At 50.8% G+C, this 20077-nt stretch overlaps 1 long non-coding RNA gene across 1 annotated transcript; it reads right to left on the reverse strand.

Annotated features, from left to right (window-relative positions):
- Nucleotides 1-10751: 10751 nt before the first annotated feature.
- On the reverse strand, nucleotides 10752-14599 carry LOC122441918. The gene is made up of 4 exons (XR_006269502.1): nucleotides 14471-14599; nucleotides 13800-13910; nucleotides 13123-13245; nucleotides 10752-11113 (listed from the first exon to the last, which is right to left on the reverse strand). It is a non-coding gene; the product is annotated as an uncharacterized LOC122441918 (long non-coding RNA).
- Nucleotides 14600-20077: the final 5478 nt, after the last annotated feature.

Here is a 20077-nt window from a genome sequence, read left to right on the forward strand (position 1 = left end):
GCCGCGCGGGCCTCGGCGCCGGGTTTCAGAAAATAATCACAGTCCTGAAGAGCTAGACGGGCGGTTCAGTGCGGCGCCACCGCGAGGCCGGGAGCCGGGCGCGCAGAGCCGCTCGCAGGGAGGGCGCGGCCGTGCACGGTCGTCGGCGCCCTTCGCGGCGCCACCCGGAGCAGCGGGCGCCCTGGGCGCCCTGGGTATCCGCGCCTCCCTGCGGCCGGGCCTTGGCGGGGCGCAACGCCGCCGGGCGGGACCGGCCTGCCTATTTTCCCTTCCGCGGCTGGCTGCCCACTGCTTCCCTCCCCCCTCCCCTTTTCGGCCCTGCAATTAATTTGTTAGGAGTAGCCTTGAAGACGAAATTAACCAGTCAAGACATTCCGGCCGCCCTCTATGCTGGGCAATTAGGACTCATCTAATAGGAGTAATCGGGCATTATAAGCAACCTCGACTGTTATGAATTTGAAAGAAAAAAAAAACCAGGGAAGAGGGAGGCCCGAGAGAGGGCGTGCCCCAACGTTGTCTTCAGCTGTTTTGGAGCGAAGTTCAGGCAGTAGGTAGTCCGGATTCCTAGCTTCCCCCGCCTCACTGGGCGGGGCGGGGCGAGGTGCGGGGTAAAGAGCACAGGCCCTGGAGTGTGAACGCCAGGGCTGTGCTGCTTACGAGCTGTGAGACTTTGGGCGAGTCCCTTAACCTCTCTGGGCTTCAGTTTCTTTCTGTAAAACGAAGGGATTGAGACATGACCTTCTAAGGCCCTTGTCAGTTCTGGAACTTCAGTCCTTCTGCAGAGATGATGATCCGGAGGAGCACTGTACTAGGAGTCAAGGAAATCGAATTCTGCTCCACGCTTTGCCTTAGTCTCGTACCCAGCTCTTAATGTACCAGCGGGAAGATGCGTGAAGGCTGTGAAGCGTTGTGCACTGTAACACATCACAGTTTCGGCCCTCAGTCTCTTTATCTGTAAAGTGGGGGTGTTGCTAGGAAAGAAAAATAGAACCCAGCCGGGAACTCAAAGCTTTCCCGTGGCTCTATATAAAGCGCTGGCGTTTCCGGGACGGCTGGCGGCATCTGGCCGCCCCAATGGCCCCAAGATACGGTAATCCTAAACAATACTCGGGGTCATTGTTTACAACTATAAAACACATTCTGTCCTCGGCTCCATCCCCAAGGACGCGCGTGGAGAGGCGAGGCTGGCTGAGCTCCTCGCACCTCCCTCGCTGCCCTGCAGCGCAGCGTCCGCAACTCCGCGGGTCGGGGCGAGAAGTGCGAGGCAGATGGATGCGCGCACCCAGCGCGGGGCTTGGCGTTTTTGCCATCTCTTTTTTTTTTAATCCTGTGTCCTGCCTGCCTGGGTTGTGTTTACGCTCCTCTCCCAGCAGGACTGAGTAAATGCAGTCCTTTGACGCAAAACCGTTCAGCCCTTTCCCCAGCGGCAGCGGCAAAACCCAGAAAACTGGGGGTGGGGACGGTGTGGGGGGAGCGCAGGTGAAGAAATCGTGACACTTTCTGACTCGCCCCTTCGTCGCCTCCCGCACCGCACGGTCCTCGGCCGCCCCGGCGAGCTGCTAGGTGGGGCTACAAAGTCAGGCGCGGTCCGGGCGTCCAGCGCCCTCCTGGGAGCAGCCGCGTGTCCAAGCGGCGCTCACAGACGCACTTTTAGTTTTTCTTTGAGCGGCAGCGGCTACCCGGCCCTCCCCCACCCTGCGCTTGAAAATCCGAGTGCTTCTGGGTCTCTCCCACACAGTCCTTCCAGTAATTCGGGGGGAAAGAAGGAGGGGGAAAGGGAGCCTATGCTTCCTCCGTGGCCTCCGCCGTCCCAGGCGCGTCCAGGCCGGGGCAGGCGCCGCCGGGAGCGCGCGGGCGGGCGAGCGCACCCTCGCGCCCTCGCCCGCCCCCGCCCTGCCTGCTCCCCAGCCTTTTCCTTTCTTGTGGGTTCCCGTAAAGCCCAGCAACCCCGAGACGTCTGCAGAGCATCACGGAATCTGTGCTGATGTAAGTCGCTAGCCTCCCTTTGGTGCGCCCCGGCCTGCCTCGAAGCGCTTTGATCCTGGCCTTCCCGGCTCCAGAATTTGTGCTGGCTCCCTCTGCCCGCCGGGAGGCCCGCGATCTGCAGCCGGCCTTCACCTCTCAGTCCCTGAGCGCCAGGCACAGAGCAGCGCCCTGATGCTGCGGGACCGACCAACTGGTGCAGCTGGTGCCTCCGACTAACTGAATGCCAAACCGAGAATTTAGCCTTCAAGCCCAGTTCATGGCCCCCTCCGTGGGGAATCATTCCAGGATCACCCAGTAACAAAGGATTCTCTGACTCTCTGGAATAAGATACTAAGAAGAATAGGGGCCAATCTTTATTGAACACTTACCAGGCGGAATACTTTAAGGGATTGTCTCATGCAATCCTCCCAACAAAAGTTTGAGGTGGGTATTATTCCCTGGTTGCAGATCAAGAAAACGAGATGAAGTAACTTGCCCAGGAGAATTAGTTAGAGGGTTAGTGACCCAGCTGGAAGTGCGGCTGATCCTCTATGACACCAGGCTCCTCCTCTTACACAGGACATGCATGACCTGCCTCCTACCGGAATGTCTTTGTTTCTCTCTTACTGGTCCCCAGAAAGCATGGACTTCATCTTGTGCGTGACTCTGTCCTACGCTTAGAGGTTCTCCTTAATTCTCTGCCCACCACTATCACTCAGGTGAAGGAAAGGTCATGTCAAGTGCCAGAAGAAGAGATCATAAAATGAGATGGGGAGAAAAAGGTAACTTGGGCTGCCTTCTCATTGCCTCTCCAGGTCTTGGGACCTCCCTGCACTAAAGTGAGGTGTTTCCTCCTCTGTCCCTCCCAGTCTGATGTCTGACTCCTGACCAAAATGACTGCCTGGCTGGACTGTACTGGCCCTCCTGTCTGAGTGCTGGACAGTTCATGAAGCCCTTTCACATACATGGTCTCGTTTCTCCTCATACAACATCCCTTCCAGGGATGTGACAACAATCAGGGTCACTCTGGATTGGCAAAGAGGAGGCTGAGGAACACAGTGGCAAGGCAACCTCCTCAAGATTTCCCAACCAGAGTCTGAACGCAAACCCTTCTCACCTGCCTTTACATTCAGTGCTCGCCTGTTACCTGTGCTCCCAGCCTTGTCAGGTCAGAAGCAAAGTCCATGACTTAATGATAAATGGTCCTCTATCCACCATGCCTGAGTGAATCTGCCATCTTTTCTCTATTGTAAACCATACATTTTGAACATTTCTGAAAGTCAGGTGCAAGTTATAATCAGTGACTAACCTGGAAGCATTTCTGTTTGTCCCAAGATCTCTGGATCAGTCAGGAGTCCATCAGGAAACAGACTTCAGCCCAGATGGTTCAAAGGAAGAGGCTTTAATAGAACATTTCCATAAAGAGGTGTGAGCAGGGCGAAGAGAGTGACAAGGGACCTTGTTGCACCCCAGGCCTGGTAACAGGTGGTGGAAACTATTGACCACCCCCAGGGTTGAAAAGGGAAGAAAACAGAGTTATTAAGAGCCTTGTGCACACTGGGACCATGGAAGGCGGCCATCCAGCAGGATAAAGAGAAGCAGCCCCTGCCAGAGAGAGCCCTGAAGAGGATGGCGACAAGATCACAAGCCCATCTCTCACACCCCTGTCAGCCTCCCAGGGTGCAGAGAAGGGCAAGGAAGGGTGAACAGTAGATCTGGTGGGGGTGGGAAAGACACGTTCAGCAAGTAAGGAAAAACCAGCACAGATGCTGTTAAAGCCAGATGTATCTTCTCACAGGTGGCATTTCAGGATGGGGGGAAATACAGTCCATCAGTGACTCTCACATCTCACCCCGAGTCGGGGTAAACATCAGAATAACCCACACAGCTTTTCAAGCTGCACCTCCCCTCCCTTTAAACCTCAGGGATACACTCAGCCACTAATCCCAAGGGAATGTGTTGTATCCCTCAGGTGTGGGGGCAGAAAGAAAGGCTGGGAACCATGGATCAAAAGGGATCAGCATCTGGAAGAAAGAGCAGGGGGAATAAGCAGTTTGACTCCTCCCTGTGGCCTTACACAACTCCTTTACATTCCAAGAGGGGCCCACCCAGCTGAAGTATTCTGAGACGTGACACGTGCCCTTACCCACCATGAGTTCCATTTCACGTATGGGATGCACACCAAGGAGGAGATGTGAAAGCAAGGGAGTCCAAAAACTATTGCTCTAGAGGCCATCCTAACATTAATATTAAAACAGAATATTCTGCATCTGGGTGGTGGTTACATCTGCATACATGTGACAGACTCATCAAGCTCTGCCCTCAGCTTAGGGCCCTCTACTGTAGGTTACCTCCAATTTAAAGAACACAAACAACAGCAAATCCTTTTGATTGACTTAGACCACATTTAGCATTATACTGAAGTTTGTGCAAGACTTCTCAGAAAGCATATGCAAATGAGGCCTTTCTGGTCCCAGTTCAGCTCGTGGCCCCTGAGAGACTCTCAGTAGTGACTGCCTTAGAAGACTCAGGCAGGAAGAAGGTACTTCCCCAGTTGTGTGTGTGTGTGTGTGTGTTTAAGCAGGATACATTCCAGAGATAAGGTGACCAGTGTGATTATTCAGAAATATCTTTATGAGTCAGAACAGAAGTGACCCCTGGTAGGAATGTTTGTTGGGTCTGGAGAGGAAGAACAGGACAGTTTCCTTAGCTTCCTCTTCTGGGTCCAAGATCCGCACAAGGAGAGGAGCTCAGATTGGGCTTTGAGTTGAGAAACAGCGGTCCAAGGCTGGCCCTGCTATGGCTGGCTGTGTGACCTGGACCAAGTCCCTTGACATCTCCAGGCCTCTGCTTCCTCATCTGCCACCAAGAGGCTGGACTGAACGCAAGCCCTGTCATAGGGCAAGGGATACAGAGAAGCCCTAAAGTGGGAGACACTTTCCCCACCACTCCTCCATCCAAGACAAGTCTCCTGCCAGGCATCTTCAAGTCTCACACAGAAACACCTATCCGCTCTCTCCTGAGGACTACAGAAACCCAGGGGGTTCTTCAGACTCCAGCATGAGCTTTCCCCCTCCTGCTCCACCCCAGGCCAGAGGCTCCAGGCAGGTTCCCTCCACTTCTAATGTGGTCAGAGTCCAAGACCTGCCGGGCTCTCATAGCTGTCCATCAGCCTGCCCCCAGGATTTGCTGAGCACTTCCTGAGGAAGGAGGAGTAGGAGAAGTCTGGAACCTAGATGGACCCTGCCCCCAGGCAGCTCACAATCTAGCTGAGAAAAATAGAGAGTAACACACAATAATTTGGGCAGGAAGCAACAACAATAGTGACACCTATAAAAACCTTTTATAGGGCTTCCCCATACCAGACAGTGTTTTAATTGTCATATATATTAACTGAGTTAATATTCACAACAACTCTATGAGTTAGTTACAATTATCCCCATTCAACAGATGAGGGAAACTGAAGTCAAGAGAGGTAAACTCTCTCAAGATTCCAGAGCAAAAGAGAAACAGAGTTGGGATTTGAACACGAGCATTCAGGCCTGTCTAGTCATAGCTATGGTTTTTTCAGTAGCCATGTATGAATGTGAGAGTTGGACTATAAAGAAAGCTGAGCACCACAGAATTGATGCTTTTGAACTGTGGTATTGGAGAAGACTCTTGAGAGTCCCTTGGATAGCAAGGAGATCCAACCAGTTCATCCTAAAGAAAATCAGTCCTGAATATTCATTGGAAGGACTGATGTTGAAGCTGAAACTCCAAAACTTTGGCTACCTGATGCAAAGAACTGACTCATTGGAAAAGACCCTGATTCTGGGAAATATTGAAGGTGGGAGGAGAAGGGGATGACAGAGGATGACATGGTTGGATGGCATCACCGACTCTATGGACACAAGTTTGAGTAAGCTCTGGGAGTTGGTGATGGACGGGGAAGCCTGGTGTGCTACAGTCCATGGGGTTGCAAAGAGCTGGACATGACTGAGTGACTTAACTAAACTGACTTAGGCCCCAGACTCTTGTTACGGGAGGGGTCAATGAATCTTCCCCTAGCTTGAAATGGAATCATGACAAATCATCTCTGCCTACCTGGGTATGCAGTAGCTAGGACCTGTGTTATTGGCCTATTTTCCAAACAGAGAAACTGAGGTTCAGGAAAGGTAAGCCATGGGCTCAAGGCCACACCTACCGTGCAGGCAGAGCACAGTTTACCCAGGTCTTCAGACTCCCATGTGCCTGGCCTTTGCTTTTCTCCTCCACACACGGGGCCACAGGGGATACAAAAGGAGCTCATAGAACAACCAAGAGCAGGAGACCTCATTGCTTGTCGCAGGTCTCCTTCCAGTGCTCATGAATCTCTGTTGAGTGGCAGCCTAGCACCCACTTCCCTTTCTAGTAGGAACACCCTGATTTTCCTTTGGGAGAACCTCCACTTCCCCATTGATACTGACCCTTGGGCTGCAGGGATGGACATAAGGACACATGATGCGGTCCTAATCAAACAGAACATCCATTTCCCTGGCCTCAGTTACCGACCAGTTCAGGGTTGTGTTCATGACACAAGACTTGCTTCTAAGAGGCAGACCTGAGGCTTTGACTGAAACCTTTGGGAAAGATGTTCTCTCTTTTCAACAGAGAACAACAGGCTTCTGATGACTCTGTTGCACCTCCTGGACACTGGCAAGCTTAGAATGGTTGCTCCTAGACTTTCCATTTTACAAGAGATTCCCTTTTCCATTGGAGTCAATTTCAGTTGAGTATCTGTCAGTTTCCGTGGTGCTGGAAAAGACTTTTGAGAGTCCCTCAGACAGTAAGGAGATCATACCAGTCAAACATAAAGGAAATCAATCCTGAATATTCATCAGAAGGACTGATGCTGAAGCTGATGCTCCAATACTTTGGCCACCTGATGCGAAGAACTGACTCATTAGAAAAGACCCTGATGCTGGGAAAGATTGAACACATGAGGAGAAGGGGATGACAGAGGATGAGATAGTTAAATGGCATCACCAACTCAATGAATGTGAGTTTGAGATAGTGAAGGACAGGGAATCCTGGGGTGCTGCAGTCCACAGGGTCGCAAAGAGTCAGACATGTCTTAGCAACTGAACAACAACAAATCTGTCAGTTTCAAGTAAAAGAGCCCACCAGTGAGCACCTAAAGAACACCTACTATTAGCTCTTACTGTTTCTAGACATTTCAGAAATAAGCAATGTCAGGTAAGGAAGTGGCTGTCTTCAAAGTATCTGGAATCTGGTGAGGCATGAAAAAGATTCTCAAACAACTTTAAAACAAGCCAGAGCACAATAAACACCACAAGGCAACCACCAGGATTCTCTGGCTGATGCAGAGGGTGAGAACATATCAGGTGGAACACCTTAGAAAAGGCTTTCTGAAGGCAGTGGCACTGACATTGGCCTCAAGAGTCTGATGAGATGCTTACAGGTGAAGGTGGGGGAGGTTGCAGAGTAGACAGTGTTAGGAAAAGCCCAAGTTCAGGAAAGTATGCATATGCAGGGGCAAGAATCAAGTGATGGGGTTGACTGAGACCAGGGAACATTCTAAAATTTATAGCATGGGGGGTTGGTGAGGAGAGAATTGTTTTGAGTGATTTCCAAATATCTGAAGGCACTCCCTGTGGGAAAAAAGCTAGGTCTATTTGGTATGGCTCCAAAGGATGAGGCTAGGGCAAAGGGTGGATGCTGGTACTGGGAGAGGCAGAGTTGACCTTAGCCTAAGGAAGGCAGCCCTGCCAGTCAATATCATGAGAAGTGTGGGAAGATGTTCAAAAAGAGGCCAGACTCTGGTGAGTGTTATAAGGGGATTCAGAAAGCAGAAGGGAGTCTGAATTGGCTGACCCTCACCATTCTGTGAATACTGAGCCAGACTTGGAAATCTGGCTCATACTAGAGGGATTTGGATTTCATTTCAAAGGCAGTGCTAATATTTTGCAACTTGAAGAGGGAGGAAAGGAAGCAGGCACAGTGATAGGGTCAGATATATATCTGTATCTGTGACTTTCTTTTGTAAACACACAGTTTGGGAAATTTTAGTATGGATGGGATCAGAGGTGATGCCCAGAAATTTTTTTTTGTTGTTAGATGGGATAATGGTATTCATTCATATAAGATAATAGCCATATTTTCTAGATGCATGCTGAAGAACATAGGGATTAAACGACATAATGTTTGCATCTTGATTTAGAATATTTAAGCAAGAAAAGAGGCAGAAAAGATGTATTTTTTTCCCATACACATACCTGTGTATGTGTGGATAAACACAAGTATATGTATATGTGTGTATATGTATACTAGACACATATACAAAATTAGCAAATATAATGTTGAAGATATCAGATAGAAAGTGATACTGATTGTGTTGTTCTATTATATAATTTTTAAAGGCAAAATGAATTTAGAAGTCATTGCAGGTCAGGCAAACTGTAGGGGCGTATGGGCTGAGTCCTGTTTCTTGGCTACGTTAGGCTTACAAGTGTGTTGTGTGTTCCCTTTGTAAAAACTCAGTGAATTTGCACACAATTTGTGTACTTGGCTGGATGTTTTTGTTTTCTGAGTATCATTCTGTTGGTGATGACAATTGAACATTATTCATAAAACATAACTCTTGAGTAACTAATAATTATCAAAGATTATAATTGTACAATATGAGGCAGTATAGAACAAAATACAATTATTGGAGGACAACTGCTCTACAATATTGTGTTGGCCTCTGTTACACATCAACACGAATAAGCCACGGTATACACATGTCCCCTCCCTCTGGATGTATGTTTTATACATCCATGAATTTACCCTAAAATGCTAACCCTACATACATGTGCACGCACACACGGGCATATAAGTGGTACAGAGACCAGAACTGTGATATACACGTGAGAGGGAGAGCGGTCTGAAGCACACACCACTCCTCCACTGATAATTTCTTAGAAGACACGGTGTGAACTGTGGCCTTAAGCCTGAGTTTTCCAAACAAGTTTGAATGCTCCCCTCAGGGAGAAGTGTTGTTTGTGTTTGCATTACTCAGAGATACACATCATGGCTGCAGCCAGAAGACAAAAATCTAGCGTTAAGCCAGTCACCATGGTAGAGGGTGGGAGGGAGTGAGAAGAGCCCAGACTGGAGACCCAGAGGAGAGAAGTGGGGGGACCACAGAGGGCAAGGGTCTGGGAGAGCCGCGTCCGTGTTCAATGCTCAAGTCCCCAACACTCCAGTCATCCAGGGTATGCTCACCTGGGGAGGGCAGCCATGTACAGTTTCGAGGGTACCCCAAGAATGACACACAGAGAGGGTGCAGGCGCTACCTCTACTGAGAGCCCCCTGGATGTCGTACACCCCACCCAGCACCCCTGTGGATCAGCTGATGTGGGCCACAGAGCACATGGGCTGCCATGGGGACCCGCACCCCTGAAGCCACGCCGAGCCCAGGGGGTGGTGGCCCTGTTATCTGCACAGTGAGCACATCACGTGATTCCCTGCCTCAGACAAGGAAACACTTGAGAGATAAGAGATGTTCCGGGAAGGAAGGGAGGCAGAAAGGGAGGGAGGAAGGGACACCACTGATTTTTCTTTGGAGGCAACTGAGATATTTCCAGAAACAGCCCTCAGTTTGTAGGCAAAAGACAAGGCATCCTGGTTCTGCTACTCGGAGCTGCAAACCCTTGACAAGATCACATCATCTCTAGACACCAAATTCACTCGTTTGCAAAGTGGGGTGGAGAAGGCTGATTTGTGCCCACGTAGGTGCTCAGAAAGGGCTGTGGGCTTAGATCAGAGAGGTCTGGGTTCCAATCCTCACTTTGCTGCCTGAGAGCCAAGGGACCCAGGGCAGTTGCTGAACCCCTCCAAGCCTTACTTTCCTCCCTTGTAATGTGGGGACCATCATAACACCAAGACCTCAGGGTGTGGTAAGGATCACGCACATATGCATTCATCTAAATATCCACCCACTGTCTATTTACTTATATTGTGCTTATTCCCAAAAGGATTTCTGTAGCTATGGGGGAAGATTCCTTGCAGCATCAAGGGAGGGGCCTGACACCTGGTTGGGCTGAAAGCACTGCATCCCTTTCTCTGCCAAACTCATGAGGTTGGGGTGAGGCTCAAATGGGATAATGTTTCTGAAAAATGCCTTGCAAACTGGGGGGGTTCCAGACCCATGACAGCTAGAGAAAGGGGGAAAGAAAAGGATTGAGGGAAGCTGAGGCAGGAATGGACATCCGGCCTCCTAACAGGGGAAGAGTTTGGGTTCTTAGAGCCCCAAGGGGCACCAGCTAGGGGCCCATATGCTTAATTCATAAAGCAGCTCTGGGAGAAGCCATGGCTACAGGGTCCTGTAAAGTCAGAGCTAGAAGGAACATGAGAGATCATGTATTACTACTCTACCCCTACCCCATTTTACAGATGAGGAAACTGAGGCTCAGAGAAGGAACTAGGCTGGTCTCAGGTCACCCAGGGCAGCAGAGGCAGTGCTGGGACCAGACTCATTTCCTGATGCAAAAGGTAAGGCACTGTTTCCACTGTGAACCTGGCATGTTTCCCCTCACTCTGGCCTGGGGTGCCTGGAAGTAGGCCTGTAGGAACCTCACGTTGTGGGATGAATTCTGGTAGCTGAAGGCAGGAAGGTTTGTTCCCTCCCCTGGGAAGTACGCCTGGAGCCCCACCTGGGATGATGTGCCCAGGGGCTCCTGAGCAGTAATTGTGGCCAATGAACATAACCCACAGCCGAGAGCAAACACAGAGCCTCATTGTTAGGGACATCGATTGCTGCACTGGGTTGGGCATTTATTTATTATCACATCTATTTCTTTTCATTAACAGAAGGCAAACATTCCCCACCCCAGTAACTGGAAGGCTACCACCTGTACCAAGGGATGGGTGATGTCTCTTGAGGCTGGGTTGGGAGCAAAACCGACCTACTGACATGGTCCTTCCATCTGATCCAATTCAGATGAGAGTAGGAGAGACTCGGGCCAGACCTACGGGAGAACTGCCCACACCATCGGGATCCAGGGGTGCATCACTCAGTACCGTCAAAAGCTGTGGGGTGGATTGGGAGCCAGAGCTGGTCTTATTCCTCGCTTCTCCTCTCGACTTTCGGCAAGATACTAAACCTCTGTCTTGGTCTGCTCAACTGCAAATATTAAGGGTTGCAAGGATGAAATAGTATACACGTAAAAGCAGCTAGCATAGCCCCTGATATATTGGTGCTCAGTAAGTAACCCCGGAGCTGTGTCTGAGAGCATGGTGAACCTGTATCTGCAGATGAAACCGTCAGGCCACAGGGACTCCATACAATACGAGGTGGATCTGAGCTGGGTTGCCCCTGCTGGGGGAGGGTAATAGCCTCGCTGTAATCTCACTTGGGGCAGAGAAATAAACCTGGTAGCCGTCTCAGTCAATCGTCATCTTCGGTTTAGCTGTCATTTCGATGTTTCCATCCTTCTCTTGGGCCCAGGGTAGGAGCCCCACACCCCCTCCATCCCATCCTCAGGTTCTCTCCCCTTTCTCCTTGGGACACACCTGCAGGCCCTTCTCTTCCCCCACCAGCCCTGCCTTTCCCTTGGGAGGTCTAGGTTTCTTCTTGCTCTCATTTCAGAAGATCCAGCTTCTCTGGGATATTCCTACTACCCCCTCCCCCCAGCAAATGTAAGAGGGATTTCACTGGGACCCTCAGCAGAAAGCTTGGGAAGAGCCAGGTTCAGAGGTGCATGCTAAATCGCTTCAGTCATATCTGACTCTTTGCAACGCTGTGGACTGTAGCCCGCCATGCTCCTCAGTTCATGGGATTCTCCAGGCAAGAATAGTGGAGTGGGTTGCCATGCCCTCCTCTAGGGGATCTTTCTGACCCAGAGATTGAACCCACATCTCTCAGGTCTCCTGCATTGGCCGGCAAGTTCTTTACCACTAGCGCCACCTGGAAAGCCTCCAGGCTCAGAGGTAGCTTTACCTAATGAAGGAGGATTGAGTAGGTGGAGTCTGAGGCAGAAGAGAAGTCTGGACCCCGGGGATGTGAAGAGGAGGTCCTGTGAGGGCAGAACAGCGGAAATGCTCCTTCCTTCCTGGCTTCCTCCCTCAGGGCAACCCCAGCAGGCCCACGGCCCCTGGGAGGAGGCCCCCACCCACATCCTCACCCAGGCTGTCTGTGGCTTGGGGGAGGGGCTTCTCATTTTCCAGATCCTTGACTCTCAGCTTGTAATGGACCGTGTGTCACCTCCAGCAAAATGCCTGTCAACAACTCTAGGGATGGGAACCAAAGACAGTGAACTTGAACTCAACTATTTGGTTTGACCTTAATAGACTGTGAAAGCTGAAAAGGACACCCAGGCATCACAGAGACCGATTCTCCTTGCAAAGCAGCAAAGAAGTTCTGCAGGGTGATAAAAAAAAGATGGTAGTCAATAAAATGACTCCATTTCCAAATAAGACTGGAAAAGACTGAATTCAGTGGGCTTCTCTAGTCAGGGCTTCTCAGAGGCTTTTGTAGGCCAGTACAAATTATGAATATCCAGGATGCATTTTCCAAAAGCATCCCCTGGGAAGAGTGATTCAACCAGCCTCTTGGCATTATGGTGAGGAAACTGAGGCACAAGATTCTAGGGAGAGAACTTTTGGTGAGTTAAGGTCTCTTGACCCCAGGGTCTGTGCTCTGTCTCTGACTCCAGGATTAAGCTGGGTCATCTTTTTTGAATTTTGTTTTTGCATTGTAATCAAGGGCATTGGGCAGTGGGAATAGAGTTTATTTATTTAGGTATATTATATATGCTCTGAAGGATAGAACCAGGGCCAGTGGGTAGAGGTTCTTGTTGAGTGGAATTTCAGCTCCACCCAAGGAAGAACTTTAAAATAATTCGACCTGTCTAGGCATGAACTGAGTCAACCCATAAGGTAGCAAGCTTCCCATCATTGGAGGGGTCCAACTCATGCTAACTGACCACCGGGTGGGGTAACAGATGGCTCCCAGAAGGTAAGTCCATGTTCCAATCCCCAGAACCTAGGAATGTGTTATTTGGAAAAAAGGGTTTATGCAGGTGTCATGAAATTAAGGATTTCAGCAGGGGAGGTCATCCTAGATTATCTGGATGGACCCTAAATCCAGTGACAAATGTCTTTATAAGAATGAAGCTGAGGGAGGTCACACACCTTGTGGAGCTGCCCATGTGAAGACCGTGGAGACAGATGTGCTAAGGCTACAAAACGCCACAGCTGCCAGGGGCTGAAAGAGGTCCTGTCCACACCTTGAGTTTAGGCGTCCGGCCTCCAGAACTGTGGGAGAGTAAATTTCTGTCATTTTAGGCCAGCTTGTTTGTGGTAATTTGTCACAGCAGCCACAGGATAAGGGGCAGAGATGTTGTCAAGGGGAGATAAGCACAGATGGGTGAGAGAGGCTTCCTTGGATGAACCTCGGGGCCTCTCCTGACCCTGTGCCCAGCGGTCATCATACCTCCAGGACACCTGTGACTCAGTGACAGAAAGCCTGTGCCAGGATTTCCCCATCTGCCCTGGGACGGGGAAGCCATCAGGGCATCAGGCCCAAGTTAGGAACAGCCAATGGGGGCCGCTTAGTGGCTGAACCCTGGCTGGTGCTTCCTACGGCCCCGGCAAAGACCCCCACTTTGGTGTCTTCAGCAGAGGGTCCCTTAAATCAAAGAACTTACAGCATCTCTGCTAACTGATCAGATGACCTGTCCGGGGTAGGGGGGACGGCTTCTGTGAGAGCAGCTTTTGTGTCAATCAAGTGGGGTCTGCCCTTGGGTTCCCTGTCACACACACAGGGAAGGGGGGCCAGGGAGCCCCCCGAGGACAGCCTGTTCCCTCACCGCTCCATGCAGGCATGTCCACATGCACGCAGGGGCTCTGTCGCAACCGCCTCTCTGCCCCGGAGACAAGCGATAACACGCCCAGCGGCCCGTCTCTTTTTGCTTCAGTCCCTGGCAGAGTAAGACCCAACCCAGGTTGCAGGGCACAGCAGGATTAATTGCCAGGTAGAGGGGGAGGCTGTGGTTTGACTGTCTGAGCAACAACCCGGGGAGAGCTGGGGACAGGAGAGAGAGGAGGCTGAAGCCTCTGCTCCCCTCAAAGCTCCTGACTGGCCCCAAGGCCTGCAGCCATGGCAAACCCAGTGTCAGCGGCTTTGTCCTCCAGCTGGGAGCCCAGCCGTTCGGGCACCTGGCTAGCTGCTCCCTGCCTTCTTAGGGAGCAGAATGAGCTTTGCACACCTGGGTGAGCCAAGCGGGGTGCTGGGCAGGAGCCCCAGCCCTGGCACACCTGTGCGTGCGGTTGGCTGGGCTCACCCAGAGCCCAGCTGGCCTTGGGTGTGGGGAGGGCTCCCACTGGCCCACCTGCAGTCTCACAGGACCCCCCAGTGTCCCCCCACCCCTGCCCCCGGCACCCTCGCGTGTCCCTAGAGCCTTAGGATCTGCTCTCAGAGGTTGGTGTCGCTTCACTTCCCTGCTCCTTCTCCCACTTTCCAAATCCTCCACAGACTTACCCCAAACACAAGAGGAAACATGGCATTCTCCCCTCTCCAGGTCAGAGAGGCTTTGTAACCGCGCCCACAGGCTCTGTAAATGTTTGCTTGCAGGCTTGTTTGGCTCAGCTGGGCCAGAATTGGGTCGAAGCCCCCCCCACCCCCCGCCCGTCCTCGATTGCCTTCTCCCCCTCCCAACACCACCCTAATTTCAGGCTCAACTGTGCGCATTTAGAGCTTAATTAAACTCTTGTCTTGCTTTCAGAAGAGACATTTTCTGCCCCAGGGAGTTGCTACCGAGCTTTGTGAGGAAGGCAGGTCTGAGCAGGCTCCCAGGGGAGGACCTGCTGGTGGGAGAGACAGCATCGTCTCCTAGAAGCGGCCAAGCTGTAGTGAGGGGGAACCAGCAGGCGGGAGGCACAGAGGCCCCAGTCTTGATGGTGAGGCCACCCCCAAGCACAGGGGGGCCTCCCTGCCTCCATCGCAGCCACTGCTTGCAGCTCTCAATTATCACAGGTCACACCGTCCAGGTCACACTGTTCCCGTGCCCGCCCTGCCCCACCCAGCCCAGCTAGCAGCAGCTTCCAGTGCCTCCCGCCCACTGCTGGCCGCACCCTGGACTCACCATCTGAGATTCCTCCCTCAGGGCCAGCACCCCCCCACCCAACCACCACCCCCAAGGAGCCTCAGGAGGAGGAAAAGGGCCCCATGAGGGGACTCTGCCATCAAGGCCCTCAACCCAGGTCAAGGCTGCCTTGCACTCGTTCCAGAAGGGACCCTGTGGTATGGAACTTGCTAGAGAAGCATGTCTCAGGGACAGACCGGGGCTAGAAGCCTGGGTCTGCTCCTTACTACCTAGGTGTCCTTGAGATGACTTCATCTTTCTGAGCCTCAGTTTCCTCATCTGTAGATTGGGAGTGCTCATAGACCTCTCCCACAGATGGGGAGGGCAATAGAAAGAGACAACATGGGAGAAAGCATTTTGTTAAGTTGGATGAAAGGCTGCATAAATAAATATTAGGCAGAATTTCTATCAAGATTAAGCAGGCAGTGGGCAACAACACCACTGCTCGAGCTTCATTCCACCCCCTTCCAGCTGCCAAATATCACTCCAAGGCTCTCTTCCCACCCTGCCCCCGCCTCCAACCCATTTTACTCAGTGAGAATTGTGTTCCCTGCGTGCCCTGCCCCCCACGTCCCCACCCCAGACAGAGACTCATCTCGCCATCTCTATTTCTTTCCTCCAGTTTCAAAGGCCCCTCAGGCATCCCCCACTGCTGTTTTTACCAACAGGGAAGCTGAGGCAAGGATCAGGAAAACCCTTGTCCAGACCACACAGCTTGTTTGTGGGGGGCTAGAGCCAGGTCTCCAGACACCCTCAGTTCAGTCGCTCAGTCGTGTCCAACTCTTTGCAACCCCATGGACTGCAGCACGCCAGGCTTCCGTGTCCATCACCAACCCTTGAAGCTTGCTCAAACTCATGTCCATTGAGTCGGTGATGCCATCCACTGTCTCATCCTCTGTTATCCCTTTCTCCTCCTGCCCTCAATCTTTCCCCAGACACCCTGCTCGGACGTAAAGCTTCCACCACTGTCATATTGGAGGAATCTGCTCGCTAACGAATTCTCTGGGTTCCTGTGGGGTAATCATTAACAAACAGGATTCTGGGGAGCATGGATCCAAGTTAGGGTGTCAGGGATCATCAGAGCCAGAAGCGACCTCAGAGGTCCTCTAGATTAACTCCCTGGGAGACCAGGGCCCCAAAGAGGGGCAGGAACTGCCCGGTCACATGCCCTCAGCTCAGACTCTCCCTACTCTGTTCCAGACGGGAGGGACACCCTCAGCCCTCTGTCCCAGGAAGCCCGGTCCTCCCCAGAGGATCCCCCAGGCATGACATGCGGGTGCACTCTAGAGGTCTGGAGGGAAGCCCACGGGCCACTGTCCCCAAGTGATCCCTGGTCAGCCTCGTGACTGTGCCATTTCCATCTTCTGGAGCTTTCCTGTGGGATGAGAAAGAACCCAGGGGAGGAGGCTTTTCATCTGCCCCTGGGAGGACCTGGGTGCTGCCTCAGAGCACTTCAAAGCCTTTCCTGCCATGATCTCACATAGCCTTGCCGGCCAGCTGGGGTTAAGAGGGAGTCAGGGCTAGGGGACTCTGAGGACCTGGGAGGGAGGGAGAGGTTGTGGAAGAACAGGACCTGTCCAAGGTCACACCCTTGAACGAGTCACTTTTCTTCTGGGTACCTCAGTTTCCCCATCTCTAAAATGATGCCTAATTATGCTTCACGCTACCCGGATGACTTGTGGCCCATATGTATGACAATGAAGGCACCACAAACACGTTGTTTGGTCCAACATGGGTGAGCATAAATGGTGGCCTCTTCAACAAGCCAGTTTTCTCACCTGTGATACAGGAACGATATGGGAACACTATGCGTATCACAGGTGGGATGTAACCAGATGACACAAGTGCCTTAAACAGGGGCTTGGCACACATGGGGCACCCTATCAATGTTACTTCTCTCCCCAAATCTCTAGACCAGCTAGCAAAACCCATGCCTATGGGCCTCCTCCTATTTGCCCAAGTCCTCTGAGAGTTCAGTGGTGCAGATTCCCCTTGGCAGCCACTCCAGGGCTCTGGCAGGCAGGAGGCTCTGTTGCTGCTCCATCAGCCTTACTGCCAGGTTAGGCTGGAGCCTACATCATGTGATCTCTCGTGCGGGTCAGGGGCTGTGAGTTCTAGCCCTCACAGGGCTGCAGACTTATTGTGTGGCCTTAAGCCAACCTCTGGGCTTCTCTCAGTTTCCCCACCAGTAAAAATCGGGCTAATGACCATCAGCCTCCTGCACTGGGATGTAGTGAGAATTAATTAAGGTTTGTAAAAGGCTTTGAGATCCATGGATGAAAGGCCCCAGAGAAGAGCAGAGTATTATTATCCATTATTAGTACTGTTATAGTCCATCCAAAGATCTCAAAGTCTCTTACAAATGGTAATTAGTACCTTGCAGGGATATTTTGAGGGTGATTAGTCCCATTTCACATTTGGGAAAACCAAGGCACAGAGAGAAGTGAAGTCAGAGCAGGGTAGGAAAGGGAAGAGCTGGCCCAAAGTTCCTAGAATCTGTTGCCACCCTGGCTCTTACATCCTCAGCCCCCAGGGTACACTTGAGCATCTTCCTTTGGACCAGCCAGCCAGGGCCCACAGGGTAGGTGAGGTACTTCCTCACTTGTTCCTCTAATTCTTCCCTCAGGGCAGCCCATCTCCAGTCTGGCTGGGTGGCAGAAGCTGGCACTGAGGGGACTGGAAGGAGGACCATGAAAGCAGAGAGCACAATGGGACCGGGAAGTGGAAACGAGACCCAGGGCAGCTCACTGCTTTGGGTGCTGGGCTCAGAAGCTCCCCAAATTCCTCTTGTCACCTGGAGGGTGGGATCATATCCAGTTCCAGTAAACCAACGCGAGTCCAACCTTCCAAGCTGTCTCTCCAAGGGCATTCAAGAAGGGGAAGAAGCACGACGCTCTATGACTGATGAGGTGGGTGGTTCTGGGCTGTCAGTCTATCGAGGACTCATTGGACTAGAGAGCCCCACACCCATCTGCCTTTTCTGGGGGAAGCCCATTTGCTTCCTGGAAACAATCAGGAGCCCCTGGTGCTTGTGACTGGCTCCCTGGTGCCCTGCTATATGGATATGGTAATTTTTTTTTTTTTAAGTATCCCAGAGCTGGTAGTTTGAAGACAGGTTGCACTCATTTGCAGAAAGAGCCATGATTCCAAGTACATGGAATAAAATCAGTGCTTTAAGGTGGCATGCTAAAGAGGTATTCCACAGCAAACCCAGCCTCAGAGCATGAAGCCCCATCGGGGCTGCACAACTCCTGGTCCTTGTCTTGCTCCTCAGCTCCACTCCCTAGGAAGCAGAGCACTGAATGAGCGATACTGATATTCAGAGACGTATTCTAAATGTTTAATAACAACCTTTCAAAAAACAAAGCCAAAAAAAAAAGCAAAAAGATTGACATGTAGCGTTTGCCAATTTCAGTGGTATAAATACTATCGCTGACTTCAAGCTACTGCTGTAACATCAATCAGCTCACTCATCTCTCAAAACCCTGACAGTTGGTTCTCTTAAGCTGGTTCAAGCCAGTTCCTTCACACCACCATCCCCTGAGACCATTTCCCCAAGGAGAGAGGGAGCTTACTTGTACCATAGAGAGGGAACCAGGAGGCCCTTCTCACCCAATGTTGTTCCTTCACTGATTCTTCTGTCACCAGAAATTCCTATGAAACCTTCAATTCCAGTAGAGCTCTGACATAGATGGAGAGGAGGCAGGCTGAGGCACCTACTCCCAGGGTTGTAAGATTCTTTCCCTGGGTGTCTTCTTGAGACGTGGCAGAAGGCTGCTAAGGAAATGGGCATAAGATGGGTGGGTTTTGTGAAGGGAAGGTATTAGAAGGGGTCCAGGTGACTGTCAAAGTGAAAGGCCTCAGGATAGAGGCTCTGGCTGGGAGCCTCAAACACAGCATTCCTAGCCTCCTCTGCCTCCAACTAACCAATCAGGGGGCAGAACAAACCTCTTTAAAATAACCTATAGTATTCAAAGAAATGGGAGAAGCATCCATGAAATAAGAGCAAGGTGACAGTTTAAAAGGTGACACTGGAAAATTAATGAGGAGCTTTGAAATTAATGTGATAGAAAACCTTTTTTAAAAATCTAATAGAAAAAGTCAGAAGATAAAGTCAAGAAACTTTCCCAGAAAATTGAGTAAAAGGGCAAAATATTAGAAAAGGGGACAAGTACAAGATGGAGAATTAGAGAATGGATCCAAGAGTTTCAACATCTGCTTGTAAATAATCTCAGAAAAAGATAATGGAGAAATTTGAGGGGAGAAACAATCAACAAAATGACATAGGTGACCAATATGAAAGGAGCTACCAAACGCCTAACACAATAGCTGAAAAAAGACCTACACCAAGGACCATCACTGTCAAGTTTCAGAACGGAGAGAAATAAAAGAATCAAAAACTTCCAGGATGGAAAGAAAGCAGGTCACATGAAGAGGATCAGGAATCAGAATGAAATCAGACTTCTTAAGAGCAATTTTGAAAGAAAAAAAGACAAGGAAGCTGTATTTTTAAAATTATGAAGAAAAACAGTCTTTAATGAATACTTGGTTAAACTAAGTGTGAGGGTAGAAATATATATACAAAAACTAGCTATGCATGATCTTCAGACATGGAAAATCTCAAAAAAGTTTACCTCCTGTGAATTCTTTCACTGGAAGCTGTTATTTGAGTTGCTTCCCTAACAAAGTGGAAAGGGGAAGAGCTAGGAACCCAGGAATGGAATGAGCGGTGAAGAGACATCTCAGGTGACAGCTGTGTGGCAGGCATGGAGGGCGGCCCATCCAGTTCAGACCCTGAGGGTGGAGGCCTCCGGGAGGGGTTTCTGTGGTTAATGAATCACAGATCTGTGGGGGCTTTTACACTCTGTCTCAAGGTTATAATAAAATAAAATTTAAAAGTTGTTCAGTCATGTTCGACTCTTTGTGACCCCATGAACTGTAGTCCATGGAATTCTCCAGGCCAGAATACTGGGGTGGGCAGCCATTCCCTTCTCCAGGGGATC

Source organism: Cervus canadensis, chromosome 5 (genome assembly GCF_019320065.1).
Source record: "Cervus canadensis isolate Bull #8, Minnesota chromosome 5, ASM1932006v1, whole genome shotgun sequence".
Classification (NCBI taxonomy): domain Eukaryota; kingdom Metazoa; phylum Chordata; class Mammalia; order Artiodactyla; family Cervidae; genus Cervus; species Cervus canadensis.